Source organism: Dermochelys coriacea, chromosome 9 (assembly GCF_009764565.3).
Source record: "Dermochelys coriacea isolate rDerCor1 chromosome 9, rDerCor1.pri.v4, whole genome shotgun sequence".
NCBI classification, from domain to species: domain Eukaryota; kingdom Metazoa; phylum Chordata; order Testudines; family Dermochelyidae; genus Dermochelys; species Dermochelys coriacea.
In genome coordinates, this window is record NC_050076.1 from 30343350 (window position 1) to 30356758 (window position 13409).

Sequence of the window (13409 nt, forward strand, 5' to 3'; positions counted from 1 at the left end):
TTGAGTGGGATGCTGTTAACTACGTATTTTATAGGGTTACATAACAATAGTGAATTTTGTCTTAAATAGCAGATTGCCAAATTTTCATATCTACTATGGCCAGTGTGAAAATAAACTAATATTGAATCAGACATGTCTGACTTCTATTTCACTGTCTCTTTTCATACGTGTTCTCATATGCAACCTATTTAAGTCATTTTCCTTCTCTTTGAAGTCTACTGTCCCAGACATTTTCAAAAATAGGTTAAAAGTAGCTAGAGTTCTCTTTTTTCATTAATTGATACAGCTTAATATATTTGACTGAAGTCCCCATAATCATTTTGTACTTTATGCAATTATGTATTAAAGCTTTCAACTCTTTAAAACAGTTTTACTAATTTAAACCCAGGAGATTGAAAAGATATATGGCAAAACAAAAATCCTGAACATAAGGACAAGAAGTGTTATAATTTAGAATGTGAGTGGATTCATTATTATTCTAATGCTTGGAGAACAACTGAATAAAGTATTATTGATAATCCTGGTGAAATTAATAACTTTAATAGCACATCTGTGAAGATTTCAAATCGGTAATCATTGTCTCATAAAAAAGACAGGTTTTTTATACTATACGTCCAAGAAAATAACTCCACATTTTTATAAGTTTTCAAACTGCTGTTTTTCACTGTGTTGCTGGTAACATTAATTGTATGCTAGATGTGACTAATTTGCTTTTACTGTTCATCTCAAAACATCAGGGTTTTTACTTCGCCTTGCTACAAAGAAAGAACTTGATGTGAAGTCTCTATATAGCAATCTGTGTCTGATTGCTTGGAATTCTGTGTGATCATTCTTTGATTTCAAAATAAGCTCAGAGTTGACAATGCACTGCAGATGTACAGGTAGACTTCAAAGCTGACTTTATTCTTCCATTTTCTATTCTGACACTCGTCGTCCTTTTGGTTTGTTTTGCTGAAACCTACAATAATACATACAGCATTATCTGACATTGTGCTGGAGAGAGATGTAAGCAGAAATATAATTAATCCCTACTTTTTTCTTATCTTGGTTCACAAACACTGAAAAATGAAATCAAACTTAATCAAACTTCCTGTGTCTACATGGGGTGGAGTTAATCAGCTAGCAATCATTAAAAACAGAAAAATCCTCTTGAAAAAATATAAGAAAAACACACACTAACATGAGTTGACCAGACCTGTGATGAAATAAATAAAAAATATTGAAATGTACAAGCTATATACTGTTGGGGGGGGGAGGGAAGTAAACATTCCACAGAATATTCAGCAAACTCAAAATAATTTTCTGTCCCATTATATACTTGAATGGCACAGTTTTCTGTGGAATTATTTTTTAAATAGAATTAGACAATTTCAAAATTGGAAAACAGAGAATAATAAATTAATAATATAATATATTAAATAATAATATAATATAAAATAATAATTAATTATTATTTCACCTACAATGAGCTGATCTTGCCTCTTTTATTCCATGCCGTTTCTTATATATATTAAGAATATTTAAAATAGTTATACCACTTGTTTGGTATGGTGTATGGCGACAATGGTATGGATATTACCTATAAGGGTGCAAAGAAGGGCTCAGTTTAGTAGTGAGTTACATAGAAAAGGGGCATAACTATCCCACATGGTTACTATTCTCAATACATTTTGCAGCAACTAATGGAATAATTAATTTCCACCTTCACTACAGGGTTGTAAATCAGTTCATGCATCAAGTGTGCATCATCTATGTTGTCTGAATGTATGGGGTTTAACAGGAAAGCTGGGTAACCACTGGGCTCCAACTGTACCTGTCTTTCTTAGGTACCTTCATGACATCCATCACAGTAGTATTCGAACCTCACCATCTTTAATGCATTTGTCCTCTTGATACCCCTGTGAGGTAGGGAAGTTCTATTATCCGCATTTTACAAATGGAGTACTGAGGAACACAGACTTGCCCAATGTCACATACAAAGAAGCAAAGAATTTAATCTCAGGCTAGTATCCCTAACCACTGTGCCACCCTTTCCCTCCTTCAGACTAGAGTGTTTATTGGCTGAGAAGGCCACTAGGTATTCTGACAGGTATTCTAACAGGTTTGGACAGCAGCAGACCAATGGAAAGTTCCATGGACCCAAGGGAGAAGGGATGCACAAAGCAGCCTCATTTCCATTCACTTTTATTCCCTTACCTCAAAAACTCAGTGTATGCAGCACTCAGTGAATAAGTACTGTGCCAGAGAAAAGGGTGAGCACCTTACACTAGTTTTCACACTGTTCACAGTTCTCACATGAAAGTTGTTAAAAGAATGAGGAGTACTTGTGGCACCTTAGAGACTTACAAATTTATAAATATATATAACACCACTGCCAGTGTGCACAGGTCAGTAATGACCACAGCAATATAGTTACTATCCTCATAATATAGGTTGAAATGTGACCAGCCTTAATGAAATAGCTTCCTCCGTGGGTGTATCATTCTAAGCCTTGAGTAATCCAACCCCAAGGCAAGGGGCACAGGGAAGTAAGCAGGTTGTATATTGCAACTAGACATATTCTGCAGAGCCCTGTTCATTGGCATGCCTCATCCATGACTTATATAGCACATCTGCAGTAGTGCAGTTTTGCGCAGGTGTCCTTGATATTTGTGGCTAATGATTCCTTGCAGCCACTGACATAGCAGGGATTATAGTTTTGTGCAGAGTTTTTTAGCTGCCAAAGTTACACCTCTAATTGGTTGACCAGGATGCATATGTAAAGCAAATGGGCCATTTCCCACTGTCATTCAAGCTCCTTCCATAGTACAGCAGTGTGCTTGTCCTAGTGGTTGTATACAAAGTATGACTGAATGAAATGTCCAGTGCTGTGCATTAGATATATTCCATGGCTCTAAACCAGCATATAAAATTGGCCCTCAAGGTAATTAATATTGGTTCCAGGGGACCTATTGAGATTAATCAGTGTAAAACTCCTTCTCCTGTATTGTAATGGTCATAAGTGGAGTAATTTTTTACAGTCTCAATTTCTTTTTTCTAAAAGAGTTTACAAATTCTTAATGCTTCTCCAATTATGTCTTGGTTCATTTAAAAAAAATTAATTCACAGCCTATGGCAGACAGAACTAATGTACAATGAAGAAACTTTAGTAAGTCCATTTACAAATGCTTCAAGAGTCATGGGACAAGAGAGAAGGCAGGAGAATGGAATATCACAATATGACACACAATTCTGATGCGGCTTCTGCTGGAGATAATTCATTTATTTAAATCTGGAGTGTGTGTCAGGGAGACCAGTTTAACATCAAATGGTAGCCAATGTCTTTCAAATTAAGCCTATGGATTTATTTCCCTTTAGCAAGTAAATATGAGTGGTAAGAGTTTTCTGAATAAAAGTGTAATGCTTCATAAATTTCATCCAGCAATGTATTTCTGACCCTTCAAGTAAACTGAAGGTTTTAATCCATTTTTTTTCATACCTGTGATACTCATGTATGCTGAAGTTATCACTTAAATTTGTCTCTGTATTTTCTCTATTCTAGATCCCCTGAAGATACTTTTTCTTTACATTTTTTATTTTTAGAGGATATTTTTTGAACAAAGTGCTTCTTCACAAATGGAAAAAGCTCTATTACCAAGATTACAGCTCAGCTCTAAGGTGACAAGACATTTTAAAACCATCTTGTGCCATTTCACACATGATTGCTTCCCTTTACACCTTTTGCTGCCACTCATTCTGATGTCACAGTTTCCCACCTACAAATTTTGCCATATTGTGCCTTCTTCCATTTTAAATATGAAGTGAAGCACTTATGTAAACTGGCTGTATACTGTACTACAATGTCATCAGCTTGAGTAGGAGAAATGATTTATCATTTAGGAGGGAAATGACATTTCATTTGCCATGCACTTTGAAATGTTTTCTTAAACATGTGATACTTTAGGAGAATGCTGCTTTAAAAATGACCAGAAATTATTTATTACGTGGTACCTTAATTTCACAGTTCAAAGGCCCTAATTTTTAGGAAATCTGGGTTGACAGCAATGGAATGTGCCTTGCACCTGGAAAAGAATGTGAACCAGTCACTCCTTGATCTGCACAAGCTGGTAACTAACAAGAATGACCCTCATTTGTGTGACTTCATTGAAACTCACTGAACACTAATCAGGAATGGTGTTTAAGCATGTGCTTAATGTTAAGTATGTGTGTAAGTCTCATTGAAGTAAATGAGAGTTAAGCATATGTTTAAAGTTAAGCATAAGCTTAAATACTTTCCTGAACTGAGGCCAAAATAGGGCCAAATTGTGTCCATCTGATGCTCACCAAACAGCTCCCATTGACTTTGGGGAGCTCATCTGAACCTGATTCCAAATTATTCAGATTACTCAGGCCATATTCTCAGCTAGAGGTAGGCCAGTTTACAGAAGCTGAGGATCTGGCCTAATAATGTTAAGTTGCTCCAAAGAAAATGTGAAAGAAATAGTTGAAAATCCCACGAAGCCTGAGGTCCAGTCACTACCCTGCCCTCACAGAAAATATTCAGTATATTTTATTATTTATTTAATGATTCTAGGCTTTTTATTCCATGACAAAAGAAATCATAAGCTCTATGTGCCCATGTAGGAGGAAACAATGGGAAAAACAGAGTCCCATCTGAAACATATCACAAGTAGAGTTGGTCAAAAATGTTATAATTTTGTCATTGTTGAAAATCAAAACAATTCTATTTTTTAATTTGGTTGAAACCGGAAAAAATCTGCATTTTTTTTTATTTATGAAAACCCCAAATGTTCTTTTTTGTCATTTTTTTGTGTGTGTGTAGGAAATAAAACACATTTTTCAACCAGCTCTGGCCAGAAGCCCAGTACTCAAAGAATCAAACAGAATGACATAGGACTTTCCAAACTGGATCAGACCCAGGATCCATCTGGTCCAGTATCCTGTCTCTGACAGTGGCAGGTATTCAAAGGAATGTGCAAGAACGCCTGTAAAAAGCAGTTATAGAATAAACTTGTCCCCGGGGACAGTTTCTTTCTAATCCTCATTACTGAGAGGCTGGCTTATGCTCTGCAGCATGACGGTCAGCAAATAGAATGCATCAAGCAATGGTGGAACATCTCTATACAGAAACAGAATTCTTTTTCAGGGTTCCAAGAGGTTGTTGTAAACCAGTGTCCCTTTTTTTTTAAATTGTGGAACATTATGAAAAATAATTTAACGGGGTCCTTTTTAAATGTATACTGTATGGCAACACAACAACAACTACAGATGAAGTCAACTTATTCTTTATTAAATCAAGGCTTCATCTAATAGTTTCAACATACTTAGAAAAAAAAGTTATATACAAATGGCCTCAGTCTTTTGGAAAGGCTGTGACCTGAATGGTATTTAAAAGTCCACAGGAGTATATAGGAATGAACACAGCAGTTGTTCCTTCATAGTATGTTATTACAAAGAGAACTGGGGGTCAAATTGCATGAATGATAAATGGAAGGTGCTTGAAATGAGTTAGTTCTTTTTTGAACATTATACATTGACCTTGGCAGTTTTGACAATTACATCCATCATTTCTCAGAATCCATTCCAGCTCACCCGACTGTTCTCTAATGTGGCCAAATAAACAGGATTTGTGAATATACGAATCAAAGATTGATCTTCTGTGCCAATGCACTGATTAACAGTTGGTTTCTGGGTGTAGCTTTTTCATTCTATGAATTATGCGAGGATCATAATTCACCATGGCACACCTGTAGACAAGCGTGTTAGAATGCTTTAATCTTCACTTACAAGGCCTCAGTAGAATTGATAGTTGGCTCCTGAGTTTGATAAGCAAAATGAAATAAAGCCATGAAAAAAATACACTGTATAAAACAAAAGTGATATTTCACTGCTTCACTGCGTTTTTCTTTAGGAACTGAATTTGTTGAAGACAGAGATGGGACAAAGCAATTTGTTTAACTACCTCTGAAGTTAACTATCTCCAAACATTGAGATGCCCAGCTACTCAAGAGTAAAATAGATATTTTATTAGGAATATAGAACTGTTTATTGCAGAAAAGCAATGTAAACATGTCCAGTGACTTTGAGACAGGTAAAACTGTACACAGCTCTTACTTTTTGTAGTGTGTCCCAAATATTTATTTGGAAAGTATTATTGTAGTTAGTATTTTGTCTGTCTCTCTTACCTGGCTTACTTCACTTTATATCAGGTCATTTCCACTGAGCTAGATGTTGCTAGCTAATTGGATAGTAACAATTTCATGAATTCAGTTTAAATACCTCAGTTACATGCAGAAAATGCAAGTTCACCACTGACACTTTCTCTCATCAATTCACAAGGTTGCCTCCCTAGAAGAAAGCTTGAGGTAAAGATTTAGGGGCAGATCTTCAGCAACTATAAATTGTCATAGCTTCATTGACATCCATCTTCTGCACTATTAATTATTTTTCAAGTGCCCAAGAGTTTTCTAGTTGCATCATGGAAATAAGTAAAGACAAGGTTCATACCAACACTGCTTACCATATAAGGCAGCCCTTTAGAAAAGCATCCCTAACCTGTACAGCACCAGAGCCTGTGCTTAACTTTAGTCAATGGAACTTAAGCACATGCTTGATGTTAAGCATGTTCTTCAATGCTATTCTGAATCAGGATGTGCTCCTCAATCATGGCCTATCAAAAATGTGAGGATGATAAGCAAACAAAAGGTGGGGAAAGTGAGAGGCAGGACAATAAGTCTCATTTGAAAGTGTTGTGTGCAGATCTTGGCAGTACCATCACAGGAGGGTTTGTGGGGTTTTTTAATCCTCCCTTCTCATAGGCAACACGCCAGAAGTGAGTTTTTAGGAGGGATCTGAATAAAGAGAGCAGGGTGGCTTGGTGGAAATTCCATGAAGAGGGGGCAGCATGAAAAAAGATGAACTAAAAGAAGGGAATAAAAGAGGGTGAGTCTAGACTGGCATTATTGGAAAAAGAGAGGGGAATAGGGAACATGATAGGAAACAAGATCAGAGATACAGAGTGCGGCTGAGGAATGAAGGACTTTGAAGATAAGAACAAGGAGAGCCTTACACCTTTCTGACTCCCTTAAATATGATGTTCTGATCTTTATTGATGCTAAAACAATTTAACAACATATCCCCAGACATTACGATACATCATATCCCTAGATGTTCATGCCTTAATTTTGTGTTGCACAATTACTGTATCACATAGATTAATATTCTTTACAGGCCAATTGAAATCAGTATTAGAATATGTTAGTACAACAAAAGACAATTTTTACTTAAACGCTTAACTTTACTGATTGTAAAACAGTGGAGCTACTTACAACAGGTAAAATGTTTGCAGGATCAGATATTACAATTGCTGCAAGCAATGCCCTTTGGATGGGATTACACACCATGCAGGAGTATGTATGTAACTGCATACTATTCTATGCAAAAATCGTACCTATTATTGGCAAATGCGGCACTTTTATCTACTGACAACTTTTACTTGTACTCAATCACACAAGCTTTACGCATGTGTGTTACAGTCACAGACCAAAAATATTACCTTTGTAACAGGATGCACAGGAATTTATACTCATCTCATAAATTTTGGCACTTTTACAGCTACAAGAGATACATTCTTTAATAGCATTACTATAAACCACCAAATTATCAGTGTGATTAACAGGTTGATACATACCCCACCTACACACTTTAATGTCCTCAGAAGGTGTTACTAAATTTGAAAAAAATGCACACAAACACACTATTGTGCCACAGACATACCATTATCAGTGTTTTCTCTTCCTCTTTTGTTTGCTTGGTAATTCCAAATCTCCCTGAAGACTTGGCATTGGGCTACCAGTCTGAAGCACTTATCATACTACTCTTCTTTCTCAGGTGCAGGCAGAGGGGAGAGTGCCTTCCTTTTCATCCTTATTCTTTGTTTTACAGTGTTGTTCTTGGTTTTAAGCATGTGATGATTCACATCTTCTTCTTCTTCATATTGGTTGATGTAAATGTGGAGCAACAACTATAATTTTACATTTAGATGGTTAAGTCAGATAATTGCATCTGGTGTAGCAGAGCGTATTGCTGTGATGCCTCCTTCATATTTGTGAATCATGCATTGAGCAGTTATATGTTCCATGGTCTGTTCTGGACAAACACAGTTGCACTGGAGAGTCTTACATTTTCCATTTGTGCAGCAAGAATCTGCATCTGCCATGGTTTGTGCAGATACAGTTTAGGGTTGGCCATGATCTTTGTGGGAGATCGAAGCCAGGGATTTTCTGCACTGGGTCTTTCATGAGGTATTTATTTGTGACTTCGTGTGAACTCCATTTGGCTTTACAAGCTTCATCAGGGTTGAAGTTGCATTGTTGAACATTAAATGCATGGGTCCAAAAGGGCTTAAACGACTTCAAGCAGTGGTGAGGGATATTGTTTCACATGAGAATATGAGATTTAACAGCTTTGGTCACCTATTGGCCCACACATTCCACTGCTCCTCTTGTTCCAATTCATCACTGTCTATATTCCATCTGTTCAGTTGGTCCAAACCGCCAAAATCATTCTCTTCAGCATTAGGTTCCTTTCACTTGGATGTGGTTCCCTGATCCACAATGAAGTAAGCTTGGCTCTGTTTTCCTGATCCACAGTCAATGTTTTTCTAGGCCTTTGCTCTGATTCCATACCCCTAGGGTGTGCCATTAAAAACTGGACATTTATCACCCGCAGTAGGTAAGTTGACTATGGGATATGAGGTATTTCCCTTTGTAGGTAGAGAGAATAAAAACAATATTTTGTCGAAGTTAAATATCACAATGCAGTAAGTATCATTTTTTTCTGTAGCGCCCCCATCATGTCTCAGTATGTGCTGCCACAGCTTGTATCAGGATTGGGTAGAAGTCTTTAAAACTGTGTTAAAACAAATTACACTTTTATGAAGGCTATAGGAGTGTTATGTCATCTTCTATCATTCACATACGCTTACAATGTTCTTCACTCGGCTAACAAATCACACGCTGTTGATAAACTAGCTCATGTGGTTTTATAAGTTTTATAACTTCCAAGCTGATTTTGTGGAGGTCCAGGACGCTCAGCATTACCTCCTAACCTATGAATGATGCTCGTTGTAGAATTTCAGTGCTGCTCTTCAAAATGACCTTAGATTTTTGTTACCGTGGTGTAGTAGGGGGAAAGTGGTATAGGGAGAGAATGACTCTTTCACTTACTAAAGTTCTATCAGGGCCTAGTAAGTGAGGAATGGTATGAGAGGAAGGATAAAAATATATCAAAAACAGTTTGGGGGGTGATGGTCCCTGGGATTGGCAAGTCACATTTCTGATGGAGCTGAACATTGTATATCCATCTATTGCAAGTAGGATCTAACTCCTTCTGCATTCTGTACACTGGACAAGGAGTTTTCATTTCCAGACATCGTCCCCAATTTGCTGACTTGTTGCAATGTTTAAAAATCAATAAATAAAATCAGTGCATATATTTTCTTCCTGAAAGTTCTGAAATAGGTCAAGGCATAAGTTTTTAGTTCATCACCATACCAGGAGCTGAAACAAGGGTACAACAGTTATAGATCCTTATTAAGTTAACACAAAAATTAAAAAAGAGAAAAAGTGCTGTGGTTGAAATTGTTCAGAAATTCTCTAGTGATTGTAGTCAGATTGAATACAAACAATGGAACGCCTGGGTACTAGACCAGATTAACTCCATTTGATAAGGATAACTTCCTAACTGTGAGTAGTGTAGCTTTGGCATTAATGGCATTCTCTCTTTTCTCCTCCTTCTCTTGCACTGAATGAACTATAAAAAGACCAAGAATGGTTAACTGACTAAAAGAATTAGATTCCAGCAGGTAGTATCACAGGTGCCTGCCTAATTCCTACTGACACAATCTGCCACTTAGTAACAGGGAAGGATGGAGATTCCTTGATTGTTAGTCAGAATTAGGGTGGAGTGAGGAGAGCAAGATTAAGGGCTCTAGCTCAAGCCATGAGCCTATTAAAGGGGATTATTAATATTAGTGGAATTAGACATATTGTAACAGACCAAAGGTCCATCTAGTCTGGTATCTTATCGCTGAAGTAGTTTGTGTTGATTTCAAAAGTATGAAACATCCTCTCACACCTTTGCCAAAACTACTTATTCTTGGTTAATGCAAGAACCAAAAACTTCCAGTTGAGACAAATTTAGCAAAACTCCTACAATTGGTCAAGATGAAAATCCCTATCGAACCAGCCAGTAGAGTTGCTCCTTTTGGTTCCCTGTTCAGGGTTCAGATACAGTCATACAAAGGATGTATGCACGAGAAGCCCTCCTACCAGATGGAGTGCTTGGCTAATCACTTAAATCTGCTCTAGCTGATCTATCTGTGTCATGTGCCATAACTAGATTTCTGAATTACACTGAGCGGGCTGTCAAGGGGAGTCCATCAGAGAACCATGTACAGCACACTTTCCTTGAGATGGCACCACTGAAATAAAAAACTTGCAATAATTTCCCAGATCAAATGAATGCATGCCATGATAGCACTTGTTTCCACTTAATACTGGCACTGAAATCATTTTGCATGAACACTGTTTTAGTGATCATTGGTGTCAGCATGGTCTAGCACTAACCAGTTAAAAACTTATTATTGCAGTCAGGTGTAAATAGCTCTCAGCTTTGTATGCTAATCTCTGCTCATGATGGCTTCCAGGAAAATCAGTCATTCTATCTCTTTGCTGAAAGATTGTGATAATCATGCCTGCCGTGTGTCTGCCAAAAATGAGCCTGATAGACATGGTAGCTTCCTTTGTTCTATCCAAATTGACCTCCAATGACCTAATTAAAGCAAAAAGTAGAACAGCTCCTTCAGAATGGAACAGGAATCAGAACCCTGGCCTAAATAAATAAATAACAAAGGACTGGCGTAAACTCAGTTATGCTGGTTTTCAAATGCCACGAATTGAGAAACACTGATTACTAGTCCCCTGCTAATGCAAAATCACAGCAGCTCACCTCAGCAATGAGGGGCAAGGATTTTAAATCTGCAGATGGCTAGCTGTAGAGGTGGAAATCATGGAATTACATTTGATACGTGAGAACTCATGGGGATGGGCAGGAATTAAATGCAGATTTGTCAGATACTGACTATCAACAGTTTTTCTGCCTGATCAGCTCCATATAACTGATTACTTCTAGAATGAGGACATTCACAAATCTGAAATGCACAGCACTTTCGTAAATGTAGTCATTTATATGTTGGAATACACAGAATAATTAGGTTTATTTCTAACTGACAAACAGCTATTGCCTATCAGTTCGTTTCCCTGTATATATTCTCCCCATACACACATACACACACACACATCCATGTTGTGCTATGGAGGGCCAAATTTTGCCCTCCCTTATAACACTGGCCCCTTGCAGAGCTGATCCACTCAGGGGGAGCTCGTAGCAGGATTTTATCATGGGCAGACCTTATGGGCAAGGGTGGTACATGCAGCGCTCTCTGGCCTGATGTCACCAGGGCAAGCAGTCCTTTTTACTGCACTGTAACTGGCACTTTGCTGAGTGTGAAGTGGATGGGGAAAGCATCTTATGCCTTCCCTCATTGCAAAGACCAGCCAAAATCTGATCTATAATGAATTCTGCATACAACGGAAATCTGCTCAAGAGACACCAACTTGTCTGTTTTAAATGGTTTGTGGTTTATCATTACATCATTATATTACAGATGCTGTCTCCCTAATGCATGCAGTGAAGGACAGTGGCACTAGCTATAAATATTATATACAGCAACCTCTCCCTCCCCTCAAATACACTGATTAAAACAGCTCATCACTGTTTTCTGGCCTGATGACAAGAATATGGTTAGAGGCATTTCCTTACCTTAATCCAGTTGGAAAGGATTTTGTTGTAAACTATGAGTAGTAGATCATACTATTGATCTCATTATCACCGCAACAATTAAAAAAAAGTCAAGGGCCAAGTATAAATTGCCAGCATTTCATTGACTTACTACAGCTGATTTATATCAGCTCAGAATCTGGCCTCTCCCTCCCCATGCCTTTTTTTTTTTAGGTGTCCTTGGTTTATTACATCTCTCTCCCAGCTTTCTCTCTTTTGCCTGCTATGATATGGCCATGATACCAGTTGCTGATGTGGTAAAAGTGGTACAGCCTTAAATAGTAATTTTTCAGTTTGTAAACACAGTACTTTCTCTCATATCAGGTGACTCATGTTAGAGTATTTTATTCAATACACACACTTTTAGTTGAGAAAACTAGTTCTGTCATAATTTTAGATGTACTTATTTCTGCCTATATATACTGCTTGTAGAGGGTCACTTTACATCATTTTACTTCATATCAGATAAAGTAACTTGCTTTCGAAGTGTTGATAAGGCGGTCTGTTTCCTTAAAAAGCTGTTTGGATTTATTTTGTTTTGTTTTGTTTTTTTCCCTTAAAGATTCAGGTCAAAATACTGTGAGGGGCTTCAGATTTAAATGAAGTATGAAAGGTAGAACAGTTTTATGTTTTCTCCTTTATGTTAATTATGGCAGCATTTTTTTTTCACTAGAAAACCCATAAAGGACAAATATGCAAATACCTGTGGACAAGTTGCTGTTAATGCTTGCTAGCAACTGGGAGTGAAGTGCAATAGGTTAGGAATTAGAAATCTCGAGGCACAGTAAACTGTATTTAAAAAAGTACAGAAATCTGAGTTGAAAGGCAGCTAGTATTTGCCTGCCTCTTTAACCTAATGTTGGTGAGTGCCCCCAGGTCTTTATTTTGTCTAAGATGGCACTGCTAATAACTTGGATGTGTATTTTGTTTATTTAGTTGTTTTCCCCAGGGTGGGAGGACAAATAAATACATTTTCCCTGGTTTCACTGAAGCACCTGTCTTTTTTAAAATTTTTTTAAAGCTAACTCAGCTGGGTTCCTTTTGATACAAAGTATATTAATACTTGTGAGAGGTGTATAAAGTACATTCATGAACCAAGCAGCAATATTTATTTGAGCACGAGAGTTATTCTAATTATCAGAGCTGGGAGACTCAGGCAACTCCTTTTCTGAAAATATTCATGTTAAGTTTTAAATGAACTTGCTTTGGCCATGCCTCCCCCGCCGTGTTTACTTTTCATGAACACTTGAACGATCATGTTTTACTGGTACAAAGGTTTATGGAAAGACCACTTAAAACTTGCATGCAGTAGTAATTGCAGAACCAAATGTTCGTTTTCACACACAATCACTTGTGCTAGAAATGCTTGCATGCTCATCCTGTTAGTGAATTCCAGCAATAACATATGACTTATCTGACTAATCACAAGTAAGCAACTCAGCTTGATTTACCTCTGTCAGCATGGAGGTATATTGTACTCATTTGAGACATTTAAATTTTCCTCTGCT

General features: G+C 37.3%; 1 long non-coding RNA gene across 1 annotated transcript; it reads right to left on the reverse strand.

Annotated features, from left to right (window-relative positions):
• Nucleotides 1-524: 524 nt before the first annotated feature.
• On the reverse strand, nucleotides 525-11991 carry LOC122455832. Its single transcript, XR_006274323.1, has 3 exons — nucleotides 11884-11991; nucleotides 1460-1579; nucleotides 525-958 (listed from the first exon to the last, which is right to left on the reverse strand). It is a non-coding gene; the product is annotated as an uncharacterized LOC122455832 (long non-coding RNA).
• Between the last annotated feature and the right edge of the window lie 1418 nt (nucleotides 11992-13409).